This window comes from Chrysochloris asiatica, unplaced genomic scaffold (assembly GCF_000296735.1).
Source record: "Chrysochloris asiatica unplaced genomic scaffold, ChrAsi1.0 scaffold00031, whole genome shotgun sequence".
Taxonomy (NCBI): domain Eukaryota; kingdom Metazoa; phylum Chordata; class Mammalia; order Afrosoricida; family Chrysochloridae; genus Chrysochloris; species Chrysochloris asiatica.
Window position 1 is genome coordinate 2,613,924 of NW_006408549.1, and position 13,417 is coordinate 2,627,340.

The 13,417-nt window shown below is 37.8% G+C and overlaps 1 protein-coding gene across 1 annotated transcript in view; it reads left to right on the forward strand.

The window, feature by feature from the left end:
- Nucleotides 1-13,417, forward strand: part of STK3 (serine/threonine kinase 3) — a 370,424-nt gene that overhangs the window by 165,174 nt on the left and 191,833 nt on the right. The gene's annotated exons all lie outside the window — the stretch shown is intronic.

Sequence of the window (13,417 nt, forward strand, 5' to 3'; positions counted from 1 at the left end):
ATACAAAGAAATAAGATGGAAATCTTGGTGTTACGATTTTCTTTTTCTTTAACAAACTATTTCTCCCAATAATTATATTCATAATCCATCATGTTTTACTTTTAGTCTTGGTTAGTTTTAGGGAAAGAAAAGGATAGAAATCCTTGAAGTTGCTATCAAAAATGGTAATTTTTAACTCAGCTGAGTGTATAGCATGGCATTTGTCCAACAAAATCTGTTAGAAATTTTCCTGTGGGTCAGATCTAAGATGAGAAGAATGAGGTAACTTTAATGTGAACCCAGATTGTACTTCAGTCTTTCTCTCCAGTGAGTTGCCAAGCTCACAACTCCATTTGTATCTGGAGTTGGGGGAATCTGAGTTTACTATGGATGTGTGCCAGAGACACACATCTTGGCAAGACGGTCCTGTTCTCTATGCTTAATGATCTAGTTTTACTATAAATTTTAATATATTTGTTTGTACATATTTGTTTGTCTTTCAAGGTGTGTTCATTTGGTTGTTGTCTTTCATATCTACTGTATTCTTTTTGTAGTTACTCATTTGCTGTCAAACCTTCCTTTTTTTTTTCTGAGAAGACAAGCTTATGTTTTTAAACGTCACCACTAGCTATCCAGGCCTGTCTCTGCTAGGTTTATAGATTTTAATGCTTCATAGGAGTCTTAAGGGCCAGTAAGCCTAAATTCCTCATTTGGAAACGGAACATTATAGCACACCTCAGAAAGCCTGAATTCAGGATCAGTGAACTCACCCTGTATTTACTGAGTGTCTGCGCTGATGCAATTCTCAGGCACTAAGATACAGCTCTGGTAGCGTAGTGGTTACGAATCGGGCTGTGAACCGCAAGGTCAGCAGTTTGAAACTACCAGCTCTTCAGTGGGAGACCCATCAGGCTTTCTGCTCCCGTAAAGATTTACAGCCTCAGAAACCCTGTGCAGGGTTGCTATGAGTCAGAACCGACTCCACGGCACATAACAACAACAACAACAGGATACAGCAGTGAATTAAGCAAAGTTCCAACTTTTTAGGTGCTTATATTCTATGAGTTCCCAGTATGGCACTGTAGAATAAGCACTGGACTGCTAACCACAAAGTCAGCAGTTCATACCCATCATGAAGTGAAAAGGCTGAATAGAAGATTTTAAAAGGCAGCTTGAGAAGATAAAATATTGAAATGTGCAAAGAGCTGGAGTTAGAAAACTAAAAGATGAAGACATCTTCAGCATTTCTCAAGTTGAAAGAAATGAAGGAAAATTCAAACCTCAAGTTATAATATTGAAGGACTTCTATAGGTAAGATACTGAATGATGCAAGAAGCATCAAGGGAGGATGGAAGGAATAAGGAAAAAAGAATTGGTTGATGTTCAGCCATTTCTGGAGATAACATAGGATCAAGAATCAATAGTATTGAAGGAAGAAGTCCAAGCTTCACTGAAGGCATTTAACCAAAAACAGTATTCTTAGGGATTGACCAAATAGCAAATGGATGTAACACTGGAAGCACTCATTCGCCTACGCCAAGAAATTTGGGCAACAGCTACCTGCCAACTGAATGGAAGAGAAACATATGTGTGCCCATTGTAAACAAAAGGTGGTGCCACAGAATGCAGAAATGATTGAACAATATCATTGATATCATATACAAATAAAGTTTTGCTGGAGATAATTTAAAAGTGGTTGCAGCGGTATATCAACAAGGAACTGCCAAAATGTAAGCCAGATTCAGAAGAAAATGTATAGCACGAGATATTGTCGCTGATGTCAGATGGCTGAGAGCACAGAATACCAGAAAGATACTTAGCCGTGTTTTATTCAGTATGCAAAGGCTTTCAACTGTGGATCTGAACAAGTTATGATAACACTGAGAGAATGGGAATTACAGAACACTTAATTGTGGTCATGTGGAACCTATACACAGACCACAGTCAGTTGTTCAAACAGAATAAGGGGTTACTGAGTGGTTTAAAATCAGGAAACAGTGTGTCAGGGTTGTATCCTCTCACCAACCTGCAATACCCAGGGGAAACAGCCTTACTTGCTCTAAGTGAAGAGAATTTGAAGCTCTTACTGATTAGAAACTAAAGCCTTCAGTAAGGTGCACCTGTTTCAACCCATGATATTTTTGCTGTCTTAAAAGCATGTGAAAACTGGGCAGTGAATGAAGAGAACTGAACAGAAATTCCTGTGTCTGAATTATGGTGTTGTCCAATATTGAAATGCACTGTGAAAGCTGGACGGTGAATAAGGAGGACCAGAGAAGATAAATTGTGTCTTGATTCTTTTTGCATTAGTCATGGTGGTTTGTCCATCACTGCAGGTGTACCTGGGGAATTGACATCTTTGCCCAGAACACATGCTTCAGAAGACTCCCACTCTGGTGTTACTTTGCCCATTCTTTGTGGCAGAGCCTGTGTGTGTCTTCCCCTCTGAGATCATGTGTATAGAGGATTGCAGGATTCCCTGTCCAAATTGCTCAGAACCTTTGCAGGTCTTTTTCCTGGGATTGTTCTCATAAAGGCAGATGGTACCAGGCCAGGGCTAGAGAAGGGACCGTTGTTAGAGGGCTGGCATGTGATTTGAGAGGCATGGGATGAACTCTGGTATGTGTGCCGGGGTGTTCAGGAGTGTGGGATAGAAGATAGGTAAGACATAGATCACCTATCTCCCTTTGATTTTCTTTCCCCAGGTTCCATAAATGGTAACAGTGGGTTTGATAATAAGTATGGATACTAATAAGTATGGATACTGTTGCTTTAAGGCGCTCTGATAGCATAGTGGTTACGAATCGGGCTGCGAACCTTAAGGTTTGCAGTTAGAAACTACCAGCTGCTCCGCGGGAGAAAAGATGAGGCTTTCTGCTCCCGTAAAGATTTACAGCCTCGGAAACCCTGTGCAGGGTCGCTATGGGTCAGAACCGACTCGACGGCACTTAACAACAACTATTGCTTTACATTGACTTGTCTTATTGTTGCATTTGGCAGAGTGAAACCAGGCATTACTGCTGTTTACATACAGTATTCTGATCTTTTAATAGTGTTTCAGTCTTGTGAACTTGTCTTTGAAGCTATTTTACCAGTTGATAGAAAGCTACTAATGACTGTTGTTGTTGTCCAGTGTCATTGAGTCGATTCCGACCCATAGCAACCCTGTATAGGGTTTCTGAGGAGCAGCTGGTAAGCCTGAACCTCCAACCTTGCAGTTCACATGGCTTTGTAGTCTGGCGTATTAACCCACAAATTTATTTTACTAATTTTCTGATCAAATGATAGTAAGTGGTATCGCCTGAATCTTATATATAGGTTTTTCTTTCAATTTGTAATCATATTGTTTCTGTGTTGTAAGATTTTTATACATTCCAGATAGTTCTTTGATTGGGAGTATTGATTCTGCCTTCTACCTTTTAAAAGTATGCTTCTTTATAATTTTTTTTATTCCTACAATCATTTATTTTTAAAGTTTTTTTTTTTCTGGAGTCTAGATTTCATTGTGCTTTTGAAATTGTTTTGATAATAACTTGTGTTTAGTTTGGCTAACATCAATTCTTTTATCTTCCCCTAAGTTTTTGGATGCATGCAAATCCATCAGTTCGTCAACTTTATTTTTCAATCTCTTTTCCCAATGTTTTTGTATTGTGTAACTTTTCCTGCTTTTTCTTAACTTTTAGGTAGTTTCCTGTGCTCTTTCTGCATGGTCTTATGTTGCATTTTGCTCTTTTATAATGTGTAAAAGTTTATGTTCTGAATTATTATTATAGCTCATGCAGAGTAAAGTACCTACAGTACCCTAGTCCAAGTGTGAAATTTTTTATTTAAGTATCTACTTTTTGAAAATATGCTAATACTGTTTTAAATGCCCATCATTACTCTTACGTTAAACATTAATCTTATCTTCATACTTTAATGTTTGTTACTACTCCAGATTTTATGCACAACCCTTTTTTCCTAATTATGGTGTTTTGAGGGTTGTAACTTAAACTTACTATTAGCAGGGATCTCTGTTTCTCTCTCGCTCTCCTTCTCCCATGTAGAAGTTTAGGCCATCAGCGATACAGAGTAAACATAATGTTTGCAGCAAAGTTGTTTGCAACTGATCCTTAATGAGGGTCAGTTGGATCTTCAGACAAACTCATAGGGAGTAGCATTTCTCATTCAGTGCACAGTGAATTTTAATAATTACATTAAGGTTGCAAAATGGTGATGTTCTAATTATTTCATTTATTTTGTATCTATTTGGCATTTTTCTATAAGGAATAGTTGTTGTTTTTTCTAAAACTCCCTTTAAAATATCACTGTAGACTAATTGGTTTTTATTTTATTCAATATATTATGAACAATTATAGTTATTATTGGTTTGATCCTCATATTACCCTAACTCTGACCAGTCATGTGTCCTTTAGATATGATCATTAATGTTTTACGTGCTTCCTTCTAGCACAAGTTACTCCAGACTTGCCTGTCCCAGTCCCTAAAATAAGCTATTTTTTTCAAGAGCACGGCGTTCTTTTAGCGCTTCCAGTTTCTTAGCCTTTTTTTTTTTTTTCCTGTTGTGGTGGAAATTGACATTGGTGTATCTCCTTGTAGACTTATATTCTAGCTTTTTCAGATCTTTTAAGTTACGTACTACATATTTATATAGGTTCCATGTCCAAATTTTCTCTCTCTCTCTTTCATCTTATTTTATATTGTCCTCTCTTTGGAGATGAAGAATTTTTTAAACTCTTACTGTCCTATAGTAGGATTTGGGGAGAAGGAGCTGAGGTCAACCACTGTGTTGAAATCACTATAAAGCAAAGTCTTGACATCAACACCCAATATCAATTTAGGTTTTACTGTACAGAAGTAACTATGTGTAATGTTGTGGGTGATTCAAGATTTGATAAAATGCCTTTTATGCCTTTAAAAAGTGTTCGTGTTATCCAGGTAATTTAGAATGAACTTATGTCTAACGAGAATATAAGGTAAAATAAGGAAAGTGCTGATACAGAGTGACAATCTTTTTATTTTATGCTTTTGCACAGTGGTTCTCAGTGCTGGCTGCACATTAGAATCCCTTAGGAAGCATACACAAATAGTGTTCCTGGTCCCTATATCAGATCAATTACATTCAGAATTTTTTATGAGTAGATCTGAACTGTAAGTTTCAACAAGTTGTTTTACCATGGCCATCTTTGTCTTGGAGTAATTCCTTCATTTATGGCCCAATAAGTTAACCTCAGATGCACCTTTTAATTTCCCTGTCCCATACCTGAAATAAGTCACTTCCTCTCAGAAACACCATAATTTTTCAAACTTTACATTTTTGAGCATACTAGCCTCTTGTTTGTGCCATACTATTTTCAATAATCTCATATGGATGCGAAAGCTGGACAGTGAATAAGGAAGATCATAGAAGAATTGATGCCTTTGAGTTGTGGTGTTGGAAGACGATACTAAAAGTGCCATGGGCTGCCAAAAGAACCAATAGATCTGTTTTGGAAGAAGTGCAGCCAGAGTGCTCCTTGGAGGCCAGGATGGCTAAGCTTCGCCTCTCATACTTTGGACATGTTGTCAGGAGGGAATAGTCGCCGGAGAAGGATGCCATGCTGGGTAAGATGGAGGGCCGGAGAAAAAGAGGAAGAGCCCCAACGAGATGGATCGGCCAGGTGGCATCATTGATGGCGTCAAGTGTGGCAGCGGTAGTGAGGTTGGCCCAGGATCGGACATTGTTTCGTTCTGTGCATGGGGTCGCTATGAGTCGGTTCCGACTCGATGGCACCTGACAACAACAACTTACTTTAGAATTTATCTTAAGTCTCATTTTCTCCTTAGTCACCCATTTAGGCTGAATCTCCTATAATATCCATTGTTCACATCTATTTTAGCACCTACACAATTTTACTGAAATGATAAGCTATCATTGCCCTACCTGACTAAAGTACAAACTTCTTAGAGAATTCTTACATTACATTGATGATATTTTATGTGTTCAAAGAAGTTAGTTGAACTGGTTAGAGTTACTAATTTGGGGCATCTAGGAGACTGCTGGTGTGGCGCTGTAGGGAAAGCACTGGACTGCAAACCACAAGGTCAGTGGTTCAAACCCACCAGATGCTCCTCGGAAACCCTTTACAGCATTGCTATGGGGCAGAACCAACTCAGCAGCACTTAACAACAACAAGAGACAGTAGAGTCCTAGTGTGACAGTCTAGGATAAGCACTGAACTTTGAACCACAAGGTCAGTGGTTCAAACTACTCCTCGGAAACCCTATACAGGGTTGCTGTGAGTTGGAAACTACTTGGTGGCACTTATCAATAGCAGCAGCAAGAGTAGAATGACTAAGATCCTTAAGTGATAGATTCTGGTCATGTTCACCTTTGATCTCCTCTGTCGCTATGTTTTATGAATATCATTGAATGGCATTAATAGACATTGTATTTCATTCTTGAAAAATAGTTAAGATTTAACTGGAAGAAGTCAGAGGTATTAGGAATTAAACTGTGTATGTGTGAGACGTGGTTGCTGAGCCAGATGTGACTGGGGGGTAACCTGAACCAGTGCTCTTAAATGAAGTCTTTATTCAATTGCTAATATAATTTTTGTGGCACTGTGGGTTAATGCACTGGACTGCAAAGTTGGTTTGAACCGCATGGTCAGCGGTTCAACAAGCTCATGAGCTCCTCCTTGCAAACCCTATACAGGATTGCTATGGGTCAGAATTGCCTCGACAATACTTAACAACAACAAATGCAATTTTTAAATTCTATGAATATTGTCCTTTACAGTAGAAAATAAAAAGAGAATCTCAAGCTGTCTTTTAAATATTTGTTGGGAATTGGTTTTTAAAAAATGTTTGAGATCCTGTATTATCTATCAGTCTTTATTACTGCATACTTGTCATTTTTATGTGAAGGAAAGTTATTCTGTACAGTTGTTGCATGTTCTTGTTTTCACTTTTTAAAAAGATATTGCTTGGTGGTTTTACAGTTTACACATTTGCTACTTTTTATGGCAATATATTAGTCCATTTTATTGATATATAGTAGTTAACTATTTCTCAGTGTTTTGGTGGTTTTTTTGGTATGTGTGTGTGGGGCACTATAATCATCTTTGTGAATATAAGTTTTCATTTTCTTTCTGGAAACTGAAAATTTCAGTTTGAATATGTGTAACAGAGCCTGTGTCTTAGAATTATCTGTGACAGAAAGTTAATGGAAATATGGAGGCAGTATGATGTAGCCTAGATTAAAGAGTCGGACCTGAATTCTAGTTTTGACAACAACTTTATGAGCTGTGTGATCCTGGGAAGGCTAGTTTACTGTGGTGAGCCTCAGTGTTAAAATTGATTTAATGACAGCAAACATGTATTAAATACTTACAATATTGCCTGCACTGTTGTAACTATTTTCCATGGTTTAGCCCACCTATACTTCAGAACGAGCCATGAAGTCCACACTCGTATTATTTCCGTAGTGCAGATGTGGAAACAAAGGCATGGTGAGGTTATAGAGATCAGAGAGCTAGAATGATGGTGCTGTTGCAGCCGGTGCCATGTAGAACTGGCTTGACCTCTAGAGCTAGTTCTATTAATCAGTCTGCACTGTCAGTGTGCCAGCTGCAATCCCTCCTTTAATTTGGCTCCCAGATAGGCAAACTGGCCTTTATTGACTAGATTAATGATTGTTAGAAGTGGAGTGAATTGTGAGGTCATGCTCCCAACACTTTGACCCTGCGCTTACTCTAGAAACTGTACCATAGGGGCAAGATTCACTCTAGAATTTTGTATTCTTTTCAAAATCTCCTCTATGTTAAACATGATTTTGAGGGAGTAGTGATAGAAATTTAGATTTATATTTTTGTGTTAACATCTGTTGTCATTGTTTTATAGTGCCTTCGAGTTGGTTGAGACTCATAGCGACCCTGTATAGGATTTCCCAGGCTTTTAAAATCTTCACAGGAGCAGAAATCTTCATCTGTCTTCTGCAGAATGGCTAATGGGCTTGAACCGCAGACCTTCTGGTTCCCAGACCAATGTTTATCGTATGGACCCACATCTAGAAGGCCTTTTCTTATTCTTTCCCCTCCGCCCTACCTCTGTTTCCTTTCTAACTATCAACTTAATACTTGTTTCATACTTGTCTAGCAACAGGATAAACACTGAACTCTGCTGTTCCAAGTACTAGAGCTTTGGCTTGTAATCATTCCACTTCATTGAAATTATAAAAGGCTTGTCTGTTCTAATTTCACTGTCAACCCGGACTAAACTGGTTCAGAGCCCTGGACTGAAGTCTGTTTTTTGACTCAAGGTCCAATGTGTTTCATTCATTATAACATTTGCTATCTTATTTGTTTGTTGTTAAGTTCTGGCAAGTGGTTCTGACTCATAGTAACCCTGCATAGGATTTCCAAGGAGTGGCTGGTGGACTTGAACCACCAACCTTGTGGTTAGCAGTCCAGTGCTTATCTTACAGCACCATGCCAGAACTCTTATTTGTAGGGATCTTTAAAAAATTATCCTCATTATTACTATATTTCCTTTAACAATAGTATTTTAAAATGGATTTAGTCACTTGCTGCCCATGTGTTACGTTTGTTGTCAGGAGACAGCTATGTTGGTTTAGTACTTTGCAGTTTTATAAAGTGCCTTCTCATCCTTTATCTTTGTCTTTTATTTGTGAGGAAGATAACCTTTTGCTCATATACCTGAAGTTATTGAATAGTGGCACGGATTGTTTGTTACTCTGCATGCCCACTGCTTCTGTACATTAGCTCACCTAGCTACCAGGGCTGCAGTCATACTACATGTTGACTCCCTGCGCTGAGATGATCAGGGCCATGCATTTGTGTCTCCTCAGCACCGCCGCTTTCTCTAGTTGTTGATGTTCCTGGAGTCCAAGGCATGAAATTCCAAGCATGAAGATAATTAGCTATTTTGAGATGCTTACATTCCTTGGCTTCTTAAGACTGTTGTAATCAGGGAAGTTCTTTTAAAAACTTAATCAAAGGTTCAATATGTAGTTAAGCAACACACTGTGTAGAAACAAACATAAGGATAATCATATCCTTTATTGTACTAACATTCTTCAATCAGAATGGTGTTTGAGATAAGATAAGTTATATGGCTGTAATGTGTGTCCATGTGATTTGGTTGGTGGCAAGGAAAGGAGTGAATTGTTAGTCTAAGGCTAGCCACTGACTGCCAAAACTTTCTACATCAGGGACTATTACCTAATCAACTCATATAAAAACCTGGGGATTCTTAAGAGGTTCCTAGTGTGTGATTCATCACTAGGCTGTTTGTTGAATTGTGAACAAAGTAAAGTCTTTGAGAAAACCTACTCATATTAGTTTGTAATTGATTATCTGATCTGACAAATGAAAAGAAAAGGTATGGTGGTTTTCTTGGAGACTTTAGCTTTCCTATATTTTGGTATATTATTGTTTGAACTGTATCCTACAGTTCAATGCTTGTTTGAGAATAGGATGTGAGCATTTTAGATTTACTTTATGACAGTACTGGGTAAATAAGAGTTAGAGGTAAGCTTTTTATCCTAGGGTTTCTAAAAGCTACTGCTGAGGTGAGCCTTATATGTTAAGATTATCTGAAGATAAGACTGAACCTCATTGGCTCAAAGTTCAAAGGAGAGCATTAGCTTACAGACATAAATCACTGAGTTGTTATCCATCAATTTGTAACAGCAGTGCAGATGGACAGCATTTATCTAGACAATCTAGTCTCATTTACCTGCAGTCTGAGGTCAGTATGTATAAGGGTTTTGTAGGTACTTTGAACTCTTTTGTGCAAAGATGAGAGTTCAGTTTATTTTTATTCTTTAATCAGAAGGAGCAGGTGGTTTTGTGCACCTTTTCCAGCACCGGTTGTTAGCTCCACTGTACCCATCCTATACCATGTCAGCTCCTTCCTCTTACATGACACTGCCAGAGGAGACTCATCAGGTTATTTGCAGACAAAATTTCACTGTATGACACTCCATTATTTGCTATTTGTTTCATGTATTAATTTTATTTAATCTCTCCACAAAATGACTGTGAGCTCTGTTGGTCAGAGTTATGTATATTATTTTAAAATCTATAATAGTAAGGTTTACCCTGTCAGATACCTAAAAAGCCAATTAGGTAAAATAGAATCAGGCTAGACTTGGTGTGGCATTGTAGGATAAGCACTGCATTGCTAGCCAGAAGGTCAGTGGTTCAAACCTACCAACCTGCATTTTGGAAACTCTATACAGGATCCTTATGAGTCAGAACCAACTCAATAGCACTTAACAACAGTGACCACAGATGAGGCCCATGTAAAAGGGAGAACACACAGGTAAAATCAACCCAATTCCAGCAGATTCTTAACTTTGTGGGAATTTGAGTGTTATGTCACCTTAACAGAATACATCCACTAGTGCAGTTTGGCTTGTAGTTTATCTGTTTGTTTGCTACTTCTTTCAGAGCTTAGTTCTGAACACACAGAAAGTGCTTGATAAATATTTGTTTGATTGTGAGATGCTTCTTGTGTCATAATACTATCTAGGGTGCTTTTAAATGACTATCTTAGATTTAATATGTGTAATATTATGTAAGAATGTTCTCACCCATTAAAGGACTTGCCCTGCTTGACAGAAGATGCTCATACTGATAGAGAGATTAAGTCTTACCTTAGAATCAACAGACTTGGAGATTGAGTTATCACTACTTTGTTAAGACAAAGCTTTTTGGATCAAGGCTTCTAAGTTAAAACCCATTGTATATTTTAGTAGATCACTTTCCAAGTTAAAACCTAGTGATAACATATTGGACCCATCTATTACCATAATATTCTTTAAATCTTGCATTGCTATTCTTAGACTAGGTTAGAAGTTTCTTAAGTATAGTGACTTTGTTTCCTGCTCCATCGTTGAGGTCCATATAATGCCTGTACATATAGGAGTCCTAGTGTGGTGCTGTAGGATAAGCACTGGACCACAAGGTAAGTTTGACCCACAAGGTTGCCAGTTCAAACCCACCAGCAGCTCTTCAGAAACCCTGTACAGGATCACTATGCGTCAGAATCAACTCAGTGGCATTTAACAACAACAACAACGACAATGCTCTGTGCATAGTAGGCTCTGAACAGTATTTATGACTTCTCTTATTACAGTTTTTAGTTTCACCTTCCTTCATTATTTGATTGAATGATCTCCAATTTTATGAATTATCACAGTTGGGATTGAAGTAAGTTTTAAGTTTTTCCTCTCTCTTCCTTATTAAAACTTACTTATGTATACTTTGTTCCCTACTTAAAAAATAAGAACAGAAACTGGGCAGATGTATATGTTGAAAAGGACTCCTGGTGTGATGCTGTAAGATCACCTCTGGACTGCGAACCAAAAGGTTGGCAGTTCAAACCCACTAGTTGCTCTTTGGAAACCCTATAAAGGGTTGCTATGCGACAGAACCAACTCAACAGCACTTAACAACAATATATGTTGAAAACAAATCATCATTTATCATCTCTTCTATCCTTTGTTCAGTAGGTATATTTGTTTAGAGTTAGTAGCTCTCTTTGCTGTATACATCTCCTTTTTGTTTCTTTAAACATACCAGAAATATTAGAATACTTTGCTGATCTTTTAAATGAAGGCCTTTTAGCAGGACTCAAATTTTGTTTTAAAATTTCTTAACCTGTCTAGTCTTTGGATCCCTTTTCTGTTAAGTGAGAGAATTCAGCTATGTGGTCTAACATGTATCTTTTAATATGGAAATTGTCTAATTGCAAGATACTTGTGCATTACTTTTGAATAGTTAATAAAAATCCAGTGGAGAGTGGAACAATTCATATCAAAGGAATATATTATAATCGGTATCCCCAGAATGCACTATCTTCGTTACTTTGTATACAGTTTTGGCATTTTCTTCATATATAAGCAGACATTAAAAAAATACTTTTGATTAGTCTCTTTCAATGATAATAAACTTAGTTTCAAGTATTACTGTTGTAGTTCGTAGTATTGCCATCTTTAAATAGTTAGAATAATGAGTATACATTTATGTTCATTCCATTTGTTTGTAAATGAAGCGAGAGAGTCATCAGAAACCAGGTGACAGAGTGAGGAGAGAAGAGAAACACCACCTCTCCTCTGAACAGTTAGAGACTATTATATCCTTGAATACATCCTTGGAAAGCCTATGTTTGTACGCTGCAAAGGGATGTATTGATTATCAAAAGACCTTTTTCCCCCCTTATCTTGCCTACTGTGCTGATTGTGTTATATAAATTTACAAGATAAGCACTGGACTATGAACCACAAGGTCAGCGGTTTGAGCCCACCAGCTGCTCTGCGGGAGAAAGATTTAGCGCCTTGGAAACCCTATACAGACAGGGTCTTCATGAGTTGGAACTGACTTGACGGCACTTAAAAACAACAATTCATTTTACTTTTACATTTTTTATTGTTGTGTTTGCCTTTGGTCTTTAAAATAATATTTTTTAAAAACTCCATTTTTTGAAAATGAAAATGGTAATTGTTAAGTGCCATCATGTTAATTCCAAATCATCGTGACCCTGTATAGCATTTCTAAGGACAGCTGGTGGTGCAGTGACTCTGAGGTTGCAGTTCAGTACTTTTATCCTACTGCGCCACACCAGTAGCTGGCACATATGGAGTACTTTATATGTTTGTATAAATTCACTATTGTTTTCATATATTTTAAAAGAAAATTGATATTTTAATATTTTATCAAGAACTCTTCTAGATGCCCAGGAGACAAGTTGGTTTATTACAGTCAGTGAATTCTCTTGGTTGGAAATAGATGACTGGGTGCCTTCGGGGAGAGGAATAGGAGGAAGACTTTATAGGTTTTGAATTCTGAACTACGTGAATGTACTGTCTTCTAACAACAACAAAAATGTAGTGCCTTTAAAGCTTTCATGTGGAATCCCAACGTGGGTATTTAGAAAGAGAAATAAAAGTCCTGGCTTTATCAAGTCCTATTGTAAAGGAGCTCTCTGGTAGCGTAGTGGTTACAAATCGGGCTGCGAATCTCAAGGGCAGCAGTTTGAAACTACCAGCTGCTCCGCGGGAGAAAGATGAGGCGTTCTGCTCCCGTAAAGATTAACAGCCTTGGAAACCCTGTTCAGGGTCGCGGTGAGTTGGAACCGACTCCACGTCACATAACAACAACAACATTGTAAATCTCAGTAGTAATTTGACTGTTATCACTGAGTGTAGTTGAGTCTGTTCTGCCTCATAGCCTTACTGTGTAGGGTTTCCAAGGAGTGTCTGGTGGGTATGAACAAACGACCTTGAGGTTAGCAGTCCAGTGCTTATCTTATATCGCTATACCAGGACTGTATAATCATTTTATTTATCTTAAAATATTCTGGATTATAGGAGCAAATTAGACTGTTACTAGTCATTTGGAGCATTAATGCTTATATAAAATTAAAATGG